This window comes from Cydia splendana, chromosome 2, assembly GCF_910591565.1.
Source record: "Cydia splendana chromosome 2, ilCydSple1.2, whole genome shotgun sequence".
Taxonomy (NCBI): Eukaryota; Metazoa; Arthropoda; class Insecta; order Lepidoptera; family Tortricidae; genus Cydia; species Cydia splendana.
In genome coordinates, this window is record NC_085961.1 from 10,520,791 (window position 1) to 10,533,460 (window position 12,670).

The window sequence follows — 12,670 nt, forward strand, 5'->3', positions numbered from 1 at the left end:
TTGTTACATTGGAATCGAATTCCTGGTTCAAATCTTCAAATTGGCCTCTGTAGACGATGGGCCCGATTCGGATTTTGAAATAGACATCTATTAGACATCACCAAGATACGATAACGATATGTTTAAGATGTCAAATTTGACATTTGCGCGATTCTGGAGATACTGTTGAACGATTTCCACAGGATATGACTTAGAGATCCAATTCAAATCTATTAGATATCTTACTCTATCTAACGTAAAAGTGACATTGGTTGCCCGAATTGCGCTGCAAAAGAGAACTAGTTGATATCTAAACTTAACGTATCTAGAATGGATCTAATACGTGTCGTCTCTTCAGCAGGATGCAACATCGTTACAAAGTGCTACGGAGAGTTCTCAGAACAAATTGGAGAATGAATACTACGCGCTACGGCGTAGCGCTACGCAATTGACGAGTTACCTACGCAGTGAAATAGATAAAAGAGCTATAACTTGTATTCTGTACCCTGCATCAGATAGGAAAACAAATTGTTTTTGAAATGAATGTAAGGTCAAGTAACAAGTGTTTATAGGTATTGCCCGTTCAGTTGTTAGTATTTCTCACTGCTATTTCCAAGTGTAATTATACACTTAAATAACTAGAAATTTACAATTTCAACAATTTTGTTGCAGCTCACAGCCGCTTACCCGCGAGCATGCCTGTAATATCCTAACGAAGTGTGAGGATAAAAGTTCTCTTACATCGGCACATTAGGGTTGTAGTGTGACCGCGGTAGAGCAAAACAAATGTTGGTGAGTGGGCGCAGGCGCGCGGCGAGCGCACGCACGCGCCCCGCACGCAACGTCAGTCGCGCGCCGCCCGTCGCTGCGCCCGGACCCGCTCGTGCTGCCGCCCCGCGCCGCCGCCACGCGCCCAATGGCGCCCCGACTGGCACCTCGCTCACGCGGGTAAGTCCTTACGTAACCACTCACCACACTTTAAGTCACCAAAACCGCGTACGGGGCCCTGGTCCACGGCGCAGCATCCCGAGGGCGTGGTGAGCCCTCGACGCACGGCTGATAAGGATGCGGCCCACCCACTGTCAACAAACCCTTAGATTATATAAAACACTGGGTCCCACGAGCGGCTAAACCGTGAAGTGCAGATGCCATCTCGAAGACATGCCTATTGATTTTCTCGCCGCTCTGAGACCGCGCCTGGAGACAATTAGATATGTTGTCGCAGTTTCCTTAGCATTCAGCTGCGGATGCTGCGCCGAACGATCAGGCCTTTTTATGATACCGACATGTTTAATACGGCAATTGTTCTTGTGGTTTTGTTATCCTGCTCTGCCTAAACTAGTTTCATTCCTGGTAATATAGTTGTCCTCTAGTCAAAACTGATTTGCTTTTTAGTTTCTCATTCAACAATGCGTCTAATGTGTACTTAGATTCGAAAGAAAATGTATTCAAGATTAAGAGTAAGAACGTAGAAGGCTTTCAACAGTTTTCATATAACTTACTTGGTATGTTGCTCCAAATAGGCATTCCGGCTACCGTTTGGCATCTCGACATTGATTAATATATCGCATCTTTCCAGGAAACCCATTCCAATAATCTCGAGAAAGCTTATCTTATGGAAATAAGTGGGAAAGTCAGCTTTTTTGATGTTTTATTTATGAAATAAGTTCTTAATAGAAAAGCCATAAGGAAGTGAGAGATTTCGTTGGCTATTCAAAAGTAACATTTACGCCGGCGTCATAGGAATTACAATATGTACATATATTTGTATTTGTAATGTTCGTTATATCAAAGAGAATAGAGTGTATAGAGGCGGATTGTCAAAGTAAATTATGTAGCCACTGTAAATTTACTGCCATCTTTCGACAGAAGATTAAAACTGTTAGAACGCCATTTGACTTTGATCCTTATTATTTCACTGATATGTGTTAATTTGTTAAAGGCCAAAGGTTATGGCGCCATCGCTCGAAATGATTGCACCATACCTTTGGCCTACTCTCGAGTAGATGGCCATAATACTAATAATATTTAACAAGTTAACACATATCAGTGAAAGAATAATGATCAAAGTCAAATGGCGTTCTAACAATTTAAATCTTTTGTCGAAAGATGGCAGTAAATGTACTGTAGCTATATAATATAAGTTTTCCTCAAAATTTATAAACCGTTTTTGGAATAGGCTCTTTGTAGGTCCAATTTAGCTGACTTAAATTAACTACACAACCTATTATTAATGTAACTTCAATTTCAATGACGATTTTATGTTACACTCACCTCACTGAGGGGCGAAGCTATCAGTACATGTTGACTTCGAAAGATGGTCCATATGACTGACACATATCACTAAACGTTATCCCTTCTCCATAAATATACCCCGTCCGCAGCTTTGAATATTATCCAAAGTATCCAATACACTATATCCCGCTATTAAAAAAAGTTGTGATTGGTCCATAAAAGTTTTGATTGGTTAAAATAAAATTCTATATGTCTAACCTCTTGCACTCTTGCATTAAAATTTTTATGTTGTCAACGTGCGCGTCGTGGGGTCAGTTACAGTTCTAATCAGACTTCTACCTATAGAGTTATTCTAGTTAGTTGCTTAAGTATTAGTATAGGTACCTACTTAAGCTTAGCACGAGTGTGCTGCGACAGTAATAATAGTATCTCGAGCACGCGATGGGTGCTACCGTCTTATTCTAACTGTATTAATAAGAAAGGGACGGGTAATCTAGATCTTGTACCGAGACGACCGTTTTTGTACAGCGAACACATTGTGAATGGAATTCATTCATAAAGTGGCCATGCCCTTTTTCAGCCTGTACCTATACGCTTCAAGCTAGATTTCTAAAATAATCAAGTCCGCTAACTTCCATGTATTTGAATCAGGTTAATTTTCATCAGTTATGCGAGAAACTCTTGCGTCTGTCTTATAGTACCAGCCGCTAATTGGCATTTGGGTTAGTCCGGGGTACCTAACTATCCTACTGCCCCACCCACAGGGGCAACGGCCCATAGTTGTTTCAAGATCAAATTGAAATTAATCTATACATATGTTAATATTTACTGATTCACTTGACAGAAGTGCTCTAAACGATGCATCGTGCTGAGAATATCAGGGATAGAGTTCCGACTCTCGACCTTTATTCGGACTGTTCATGAGGCTAATTATTCTCATCTACATCAAGAACGCGACTATACCAAGTTCTGCATTTAATACATTCTAAATAAGTAACGTTTCAACGTGGGTTCCTAGTTCCTACTAAGTATGCGATGGCTCGGAGAGAATCGTTTTCTAAATTTAGCTCCTTTATTAGATAGAAAAGATTACTCGAAAGCCCGTGATGCTTCGGTATCTAATATGTATGCCACGTATCTAGCGCGGGTCCATCGTATTTATATGCTAAGTTAAACTATCCCGTGGCACATGTCTTTTCTTGTTATTAAAGTGGAAATTAAATTTATAAATTTGAACATTGTTTAGAAAATAATTTATTAAGATAAAGATTTAAATAAAGATAGTGAAATTAAAGTCATTAGTTTGGATCTATGTAGCGTCAACAAAAGAAAAATAATGAACTAATTAAAAATGTGGTACTGAAAATTTGGGCAACCGTTAAGTCTTCTCGCAGGTGGACAGATCAATTAAATGTCTTAAAAATTCTACTCTGTTGAGTCTGTTAGTGCGGAATGGCGTACGATTCTCGTTCATGAGGGAACAGACAGTCAAACAACTAAAAGTAAAAAGTAAAAACGTTTTTGTCGTTCTCACTGTAATTCCACCCTGATTGATGTGGCTGACTTATACCTTATACTTATTACCTACTCGTAAATATTAGCAATTAGCAGGCAAGTAGTAATAGGCAGGCAAAAATAAGTTACATATAGAAATAAAGGCAGAATTTTTATATTTCCTTCAATACATAGCTTTCAAATGTAGGCAATTAATACCTAACTGTTACAACTCTTATAATCTTTAGTTCTAAATAATGTGTAGGTATGTGCTCGTAACCTCGTACCTACTAACAGAATCATTGGATGCTTCCGTCCTGATAAATGTATACCTAACTGATGAACCGCTCATCTCATACCTACATATATCACAGAACGCACGTGACTGTACCTAGTGATCCAAAAGACTCGAGCCTTTGGAGCTTTTTTTTTAGGGCTCGCCTCATCTCTTGACGCCTAAAAGGCTAAAAGCCTATTTAGCTCTTTAGCCCCCGAGCCTAGTTTTATTTAAGAGCCTAGAATCTTGGGGCTAATAACCTTATTAAGCCCCTAAAAAAAAGCCTATTAAGCTCTTTAGCCCCCGACCGGCTGGCCGGGCTTAATAAGGTTATTAGCCCCAAGAGTCTAGGATCTTAAATAGAACTAGGCTCGGGGGCTAAAGAGCTAAATAGGCTTTTAGCCTTTTAGGCGTCAAGAAATGAGGCGAGCCCTAAAAAAAGAGCTAAAAGACTCGAGTCCTTTGGATCACTAACTGTACCTATATGTCATCATATGCCATTTTAATAGGGTGTCAAGTGTCGATAGGGTTTCTTGGGTCAATTGAACCCAGACTCATATATTTAATTTCAAAATTCTAAATCACGCTATCAAGATTTTTGTGTTTGCAATTTATTTTATTGTTCAAAAGTATATTATAGTTCCAAGTTGGTTCCATTTTTCTGATGATAGGATCTGTGAGGAATTGAGGGGATTCCTAAAATGTTATAGCGATTTTTGGATTTTCATCAACAATTCAAGCATTTGCATTCAAAAAAGTGCTATTTGATGAAGTGGAACTGCTGATAAAGACCAGAACGGAACTCTTCAACGACTCGTATTTCACGTTTGTCTTCTCCGTTAAGTTTACCCTTTTACTGATGACTTGCTGACCCGCCTCCTGTTGTTTACACATCTATCAACACCTCAAGACTTTTTTAATAAACCCAAAATCGATGTAGTTGTAAACAGAATAAAATAACACTTTAAACTCTCGCGTTTTGTACACATATTTAATTACACAAACGGGTCGGAATTAAAGGTAAAAACAATGAAATTATATCGCAGTAGACCCGTTTGTGTAATTAAATATGAGAATAAAATATTTAACTCCGTTTATAGGCGATAATATGAAAATATAAATTACTTATCTTAGAATAGTAGCTATTTGTTTGGATAGAGTTCCGAGATATCTACTTTTAAGATACATATGTACCTACATTACATACCTACCGAACATGAGAAGAGGGTAAAGTCCGATCTGGAACAAACTCGAGATTTTCACACAATATCTTGTGGCACGGGAGGGCTGTACATTTATTGGATTCCAAACATTTTTGCATGGCACAGTATATGTACAGTGTTCTGTACAAATCTCGGTACCTATTGGTTCTGATTTCCTTTCGGGTATCATACGATAAAATTACGCAAGAATTTCTTAAACAAATTGTACAATAATTTCAATAACATATATGTAATGCTAATGCCATTCAAAGCTCATTGAAATCGAACGTATTTATGTTGATTCAATAGAGACTACTTAAAGTTTAAATACCTATTCAAATTATGAGCAACCAAACACAATATATGACCACAGACTGCATTGTACATGATGCACACTCTTTCTCTTGACAAGTGTGGCTAGGTATTCCATAACATGTCCAATATGCATTATGTATACCTTACCTACTCAACATTATACGCGTTGCGATTTGCGGTTTATCGTCCGGGTTAGCGCCCCTACTACTTCTAGACTGCTAGGCTACTTACTACAAATAAACCCCTATCGGTCCACACGGTATCGATGTACCCAGTAGCAATCGCGCTTATTGGATTGTATTTCACTGCAGTCGATCGCCTTAGCCGCAGCTTGCACTTTGTTATTGCTGTTAGTAATAAACTCGAGTCACCTCTGTATCTCTTGTGAACTGGAGTACCTTAACAGTAATTCAAGTGTATAAGTATTGGAGTAGTAAGAACATAAACTATTTTTATACGCATTTGCATAAATACGATATGAAAGTAGGAACGTAGCTAGAGTACTAGGTAACGGTATTTGCGCTATTTTGCAAGTCTACGAACTGAAATGCAAGGAATGATCTCATTTGCCCCCGGTTTGTGTCGGTAGTTATAAAACTTTTTCATTTCTCATGCTCTGAAAGAGGGTCATTGTTGTTCTAAAAGGTGTGCAGAAAATGATATGTTTCTGCTACGATTAAGTTACATTTACAGTACCTAGTAGTTAAAGTGTCATTCTATGGAACTTGCTAACTATGTAAACAAACCGCCATATTGAAATTGTCTCTCAATGATGAATTTACTAATAGTGACTTTTGTTTACATAGTTAGCAAGTTCCATAGAATGTCACTTTACATTAGAAATTCCGTTCAATTGTTCCCGCGTTTCAGTTTTCCAATTTAACATGAACTTGTTATTGAATAGTTATGCGAGGTGCGGCAGTTATTTTATAGGCCTGTGTTGTTTTCAAAGTGGGACAAAACTGGGAAATCCCGCGCGGGTGCGCTAAAGCAATCAACTTGCACGGTACAGTACAGGGGTATTCTATACGCTCACCTAGGACGAGCTAGTGGACTGCTCAGCAAACCCAATGTAAGAGTGCTCTCCTACCAGGAATAGTTACGGATCTCGAGGTCGTTATCACACTGGTCAGCCAGAACATTCAAGTAGCTCGCGTTACATAAGCGATGGGAATACGTGGCCAAAGTAAGTCTTATCGCGGAATGCATGACTGCCACGGCATGCACAATGCAGGCGAGACGGGCTAGACGGGGAATGTGTGCTATCTAAAGTGTACCAAACTAGCTCCTATCCCGCAGATACCGCTGGATCCGCGTTGAATAGCTTGCTACAGTGATATCGTACACTTCCTTTACATTGCCTATTATGAGAGAACGACAAACATTTTCTACGTTGAAAAATACATTGATTCTCGCTCTTCTGACTATCAGCCTGATTCTAATTGTATTAAACGTCAAAAATTTGATCTCGGTCCGATATGGATAGGTTCTAATTTTTGACGTTTATTAAAATTAGAATCAGGTTGTATATCTAATTCCGAATAATGGTCACTTTTTCCTATTACCAGGAAATCCAGGAATTAAAATTTTATTGTGATCTGTGATATGCGCTTGACAATTCACGCAACAATTTCGTTTATGTTGCGTAAAACTTTACGACACATGGCAAAGAAAAACGGCCTTTTCTTTCCCATTGCTTGAAGCAAAATTTCATATCTAATACCTTTAAACGAGCAATACTTGTTTATTTATTTATATGTATATTTATTTATATATATATTTCAGGGATCTCGGAAACGGCTCTAACGATCTCGATAAAATTTGCTATATATGGGGGTTTTCGGGGGCGATAAATCGATCTAGCTAGGTCTTATCTCTGGAAAAACGCGCATTTTTGAGTTTTTATATGTTATCCGAGCAAAGCTCGGTCTCCCAGATATTAATCATTTAATTTATTGCGACAAATGAAGTCATTTCAAAGACATTATATGAATTGTTTTAAGTATTTACCTTTCCATGTTCCGCATTTCTGCCAGGATCGAGTGTAGGTATCGGTGGTTTTTACGGCCCGGTATCTTGGCTCGTAAACTTGTCACGCGCCGTCTTTAAACGCGGCTGTAAAAATGATATGAACCTACCGAAATGCAACAAATTGTGCTTATGTTTAGGACGTGTAATTCAGAATATCTTCAAAGTGGAAAAATTTTTTTTTTACGTTACGCTCCTGTTGCGCCCCTTGTATCCGCCAAGAAATTTTAGAAAATTATTGAGGGCGCCACTTCCCACGTAACTGTCACCTTTTTACGTAAAATGCTTAAACATGGCAACAATTTAGTATGGAATTATATTAGTCCCATTTTATTTTATTTCTACTATTTTTATGTCGCAGTAGCCCATCGCCCACGTGTTAACTATACATCGGTGGACCTTATGCCTTTTGTAATAAGGTGTACAGTTAAGAGTGTTGCCATGTGTAGATCAATCGATCGCTAGATCCCTTGTATATTAATACTAATTTAATTGCTACGGGCTACGTCGTAGCAGTGTGTAGTGTGTGCGAAGCTATACGGCCCGATTCGAACAAAACGATCTCCAATGATACGATATTATAAGGTATATACCTACCAATTATTTTAAACGTTTATATTTATGAATTTGAATTTAAACTGTAAAGTCTATTTTTTTATTCGGTAGACTGAAATGACATTTCATAGTATGAAATGACAGATGATGTTCATACTGTGAAATGTCATTTCAGTCTACCGAATAAAAAAATAGACTTTAGTGGGTCATTTTATGGTCATACTAACATTTATGGTTCAACTCACGTATTTTTAGTCACTGTAGGCATCGTGACCGCTGCTCATGCACTGTTATTAGCTAGTGCTTGAAAATGGACACCTGTAAGGCTAAAAGATGGTCGGTTCTTTATCATTTGTCACCAGGCCTGTCACGTTCTAACAAATATGTAAGTGCGAAAGTGACGCATGGCAAGTGATAAAAATGCGACCATGATACCACTGCTGGGCTCTCCGAATTATGTCGTGCGAGTGACTAAAAATTCGTGAGTTAAAGCATAAAATTAGCAAATTTACGTATTTACGCGTAGTGATATAAAACGTTTAGTCGTAAAGTAATTTACCGCTGCTTTATATAAGCAGATTGAATCAAAACAAGCTTCAATAGGATCTATCTATCTTATCTAACATATGAGTTATACGAGTAATGAAAGATTGTCAAAAACAGCCGCGGGGCAAATATAATACGTATGTGAAATCTGCGGTTGACTGCTCTTTGGGTTTTTACGTTTCAACATTATGTTGTGTTTCTCTTTCGTCTATTGTGCTGTAAAAATAAAAGTAGTCTCATATGGCATTCAAAATAAGGGAAACCCTATTTGAATTAAGGAAAATTAAGTTTAATTTCGTCAGCGTCGCAAGATATATAAAATTGTAGTTAGAGTATAGTTTGACTTTGAAAATTATTAGAATTAATTTATTTTGATTGTATGAAATTATATTTGTTTTAACTTAATTGACTCGAATTTAATTTAATTGATTTAATTATTTTTAATTAGCATTATTTGTAATTTAATCCAATTTATTTTATTTTGTTTTAATTTAAATTATTTGTTTTAATTAAATCAAATTTGTTTTAACCTAATTTAATTAGTTTTTAAGTACAACCTATATTAGTTTTAAGTACCTATGTTGTGTGCCCTAGCAGGGCGTCATGGACTGACTTTATTTAATTATTTACACCTGTTTGATTTTATGTACATGATTATACAATGAATAAATGAAATGAAATGAAGATTACTATCAGTATGTAATTTCATGAAAAATATCGCTGTTACCTCGTATCATTTAAATTTTCATACCAGTTCAATAGGTAGGTGGGCATTTTCATTTAACTTGTACTTTAAAGCGCGACTTAAGTCGTGTTTCAGTAACGTCTAACCATTACATTCCTGACAAAATATATGGGATTTGACATTGACCGTCAGTTTTGTAACGGTTGCTAGACCGGCCGTTAAAGGTGCACAGTTAAGTGAAAATGCCTAGGTACACTAATAGGTACTACAAGTTTCATGAAATGTATCTATTGACAGCTAAACCGATTAAGGCGCTCTTATACTCGAGTTTTACGTTTTCAAGGGGGTGAAGCAGACGCGTGGTAGAACGGGCAGGCGGGCGCCCCGCGCGGCGCACCGCACCATTCCCGCGCAGCACGTCTACGTCCTTATTCTGACGACATCGGTATTCTGAATTGTCAGTTCCGGGATTTTTTCCGGCAATTAATATTGAATAAGATTTATTAGCAAATTCGAATTTTGATGAGTACTTAATGATATTAAAAATGGTAGTATGTAAGACGGTGAGTGTAAATAATTATTAATTATATACAATATAAGTGTATACCGCGACAAACTGAGAATTTGATACCAAATTATTATGAGACAAAAAATAGTACTTACTAATAGACATTAAAAATGTAATAGAGCTAGACCAAGAAAAATCTGCAACGATTTTGATTGCACACGCAGTGCAAGTGTTATTTTAAACGTCAATCTTCTATGAAATTATGAATAACACTTGCACTGCCTATGCTATCAAAATCGTTGCAGACTTGGTCTAACTCTAGCAGTCAATTTCGGGCAAGTAGGTAGTGAAAATAAGGAAGAATACTAGCAAAGCTAAGATAATTTGTGGGACTATTGAGTTATGCATAGCTCCAATAAGTACATAAAATTAGCTGTCTTCACAAGAAAGAATTATAACAATTTATAACTCTAACTGTAATACTTACTATTTTTCTAATTTTGAATTGACGAGTCAAGCATTTAAAGATTGCAATGACAAAAAACACTTCTACTTCGACATTCGAGTTAGTTAATAGCTCAAGAAAATAAAAAAAATCTGCGGAAATAATTCGTATAATTTTGAAAATTGGCACAGTTATACCTTGTGGTGTCCAGATAACCATACTTAATGTACTCGAGCTTAGCGGGTGTGCTGAGGGTGTAGGGGGGAGGGGGGGTGAAGGTCCCTTTTTTTAGTTTTTCGTAAATAACTCGTAAATGGTGGCCAATATATAAAAATCTTGTTAAACGTTAATAATCTACACAAAATTTTGTACAAAAAAGATTCACTACACTTTTAGCAGGGATCAAAATTTAAAAAGTTAATAAAGAGAGAAAGTTAATTATATTAAATTCTAAGGTTCCTTGTTTTTAGTTTTTCGTTAATAATTTGAAAAGTATGACTCATAGCAAAAAAAATCTTATACATAAATAATAAACATAAAATTTCCTACAAGAAACATGTAGGACACTTTTCGCTAGGATCAATATTAAAAAAAACCGGGCAAGTGCGAGTCGGACTCGCGCACGAAGAGTTCAGTACCATAATGCAAAAAAAAAAAAACGGAAAAAAATGCAAAAAGAAAACGGTCACCCATCCAAGTACTGACCACGCCCGACGTTGCTTAACTTTGGTCAAAAATCACGTTTGCTGTATGGTAGCCCCACTTAAATCTTTATTTTATTCTGTTTTTAGTATTTGTTGTTATAGCGGCAACAGAAATACATCATCTGTGAAAATTTCAACTGTCTAGCTATCACGGTTCGTGAGATACAGCCTGGTGACAGACGGACGGACGGACGGACGGACAGCGAAGTCTTAGTAATAGGGTCCCGTTTTACCCTTTGGGTACGGAACCCTAAAAAGACAAAGCAGCGGGTAAGTTGTTATTTATGTATAAGATTTTTTTGCAATGAGTCATACTTTTCAAATTATTAACGAAAAAATACAAACAAGGAACCTTAGAATTTATTATAATTAACTTTCCTTCTTTATTATCTTTTTAAATATTGATCCCTGCGAAAAGTGTACTAAATCTTTTTCGTACAAAATTTTGTGTAGATTATTAACGTATTACAACATTTTTTGATATTGGCCACCGTTTACGAGTTATTTACGAAAAACTAAAAAAAAGGGACCTTAGAAGTGATTATAATTGAATTACCCGCGTTAATATCTCTTTGAATATTGATCCTAGCAAAAAATTGTACTAAATCTTTCTTGTAGGCAATTTTATGCAGATTACTTATGTAATAGAATATGTTTTGCTATGCGCCACCGTTTAAGAGTTATTTATGAAAAACTAAAAAAAAACCGGCCAAGTGCGAGTCGGACTCGCAAACGAAGGGTTCCGTACCATTATCTATAAAAACGGTCACCCATCCAAGTACTGACCCCGCCCGACGTTGCTTAACTTCGGTCAAAAATCACGTTTGTTGTATGGGAGCCCCACTTAAATCTTTATTTTATTCTGTTTTTAGTATTTGTTGTTATAGCGGCAACAGAAATACATCATCTGTGAAAATTTCAACTGGCTAGCTATCACGGTTCGTGAGATACAGCCTGGTGACAGACAGACGGACAGACGGACGGACGGACGGACAGCGGAGTCTTAGTAATAGGGTCCCGTTTTACCCTTTGGGTACGGAACCCTAAAAAGGGTCCTTTAATATCAAATATCTCACTTCCGGTCAAGAATTCGATCAAGCAAACAATTTAAAAATTATTCAATTTGATTAATTTTATAGCCTTTTAAAATATGTTTACACAATTTATCAATCGTGACTGAATTCCGGATTGGTTAGATGGGTGTGTGCCTTTGCTGCCCAACTTGTTATAAAATGACAATATGATGGACGAATGTCTGAAATGTCACCGTATTTAAGAATTATATTGCTTTTCTTCGTAAGCATGTTGAAAAACATTGTGTGTATAACATATTTGCATATTTATACTGTGATTACCCATTTTATGAAACGTCCGCTAAACTAGCATAGGTCCGACGCCGACAGTGGTCACGGGCGTACTGGCGTGAGGAATGGGCGCAAGGTATTGCCGCGTAGGGTGTAATTTAATAAGCAACATGTTGAATTCATCAAATGATGAATGAAAACATTAACGTTTCGATAAAAGGACAAGCAATAAAGAAGATTTACTTAAAAGCTATCGACTGAAGTAAGTTTCATATACATTTTCGTCGTAGTACTTCTAACATAAGGAAATAAAGACAGTGTTAGGCATGTTTTCAACTTAAGATTCTATCGAGAAAATTATGAGCCGTCGTGTTTCTGACAAGCAATAACGTA

General features: G+C 37.0%; 1 protein-coding gene across 2 annotated transcripts in view; it reads left to right on the forward strand.

Moving 5' to 3' along the window:
- Positions 1–815: 815 nt before the first annotated feature.
- The window catches only part of LOC134803612 (dorsal-ventral patterning tolloid-like protein 1), a 132,133-nt gene continuing 120,278 nt past the window's right edge, over positions 816–12,670 (forward strand). The window contains exon 1 of one of the 2 annotated variants that reach the window (XM_063776409.1): positions 816–927. The gene's annotated coding sequence lies outside the window, so the exon portion shown is untranslated. The remainder of the gene's footprint in view (positions 928–12,670) is intronic. The other variant, XM_063776406.1, reaches the window with a different exon arrangement.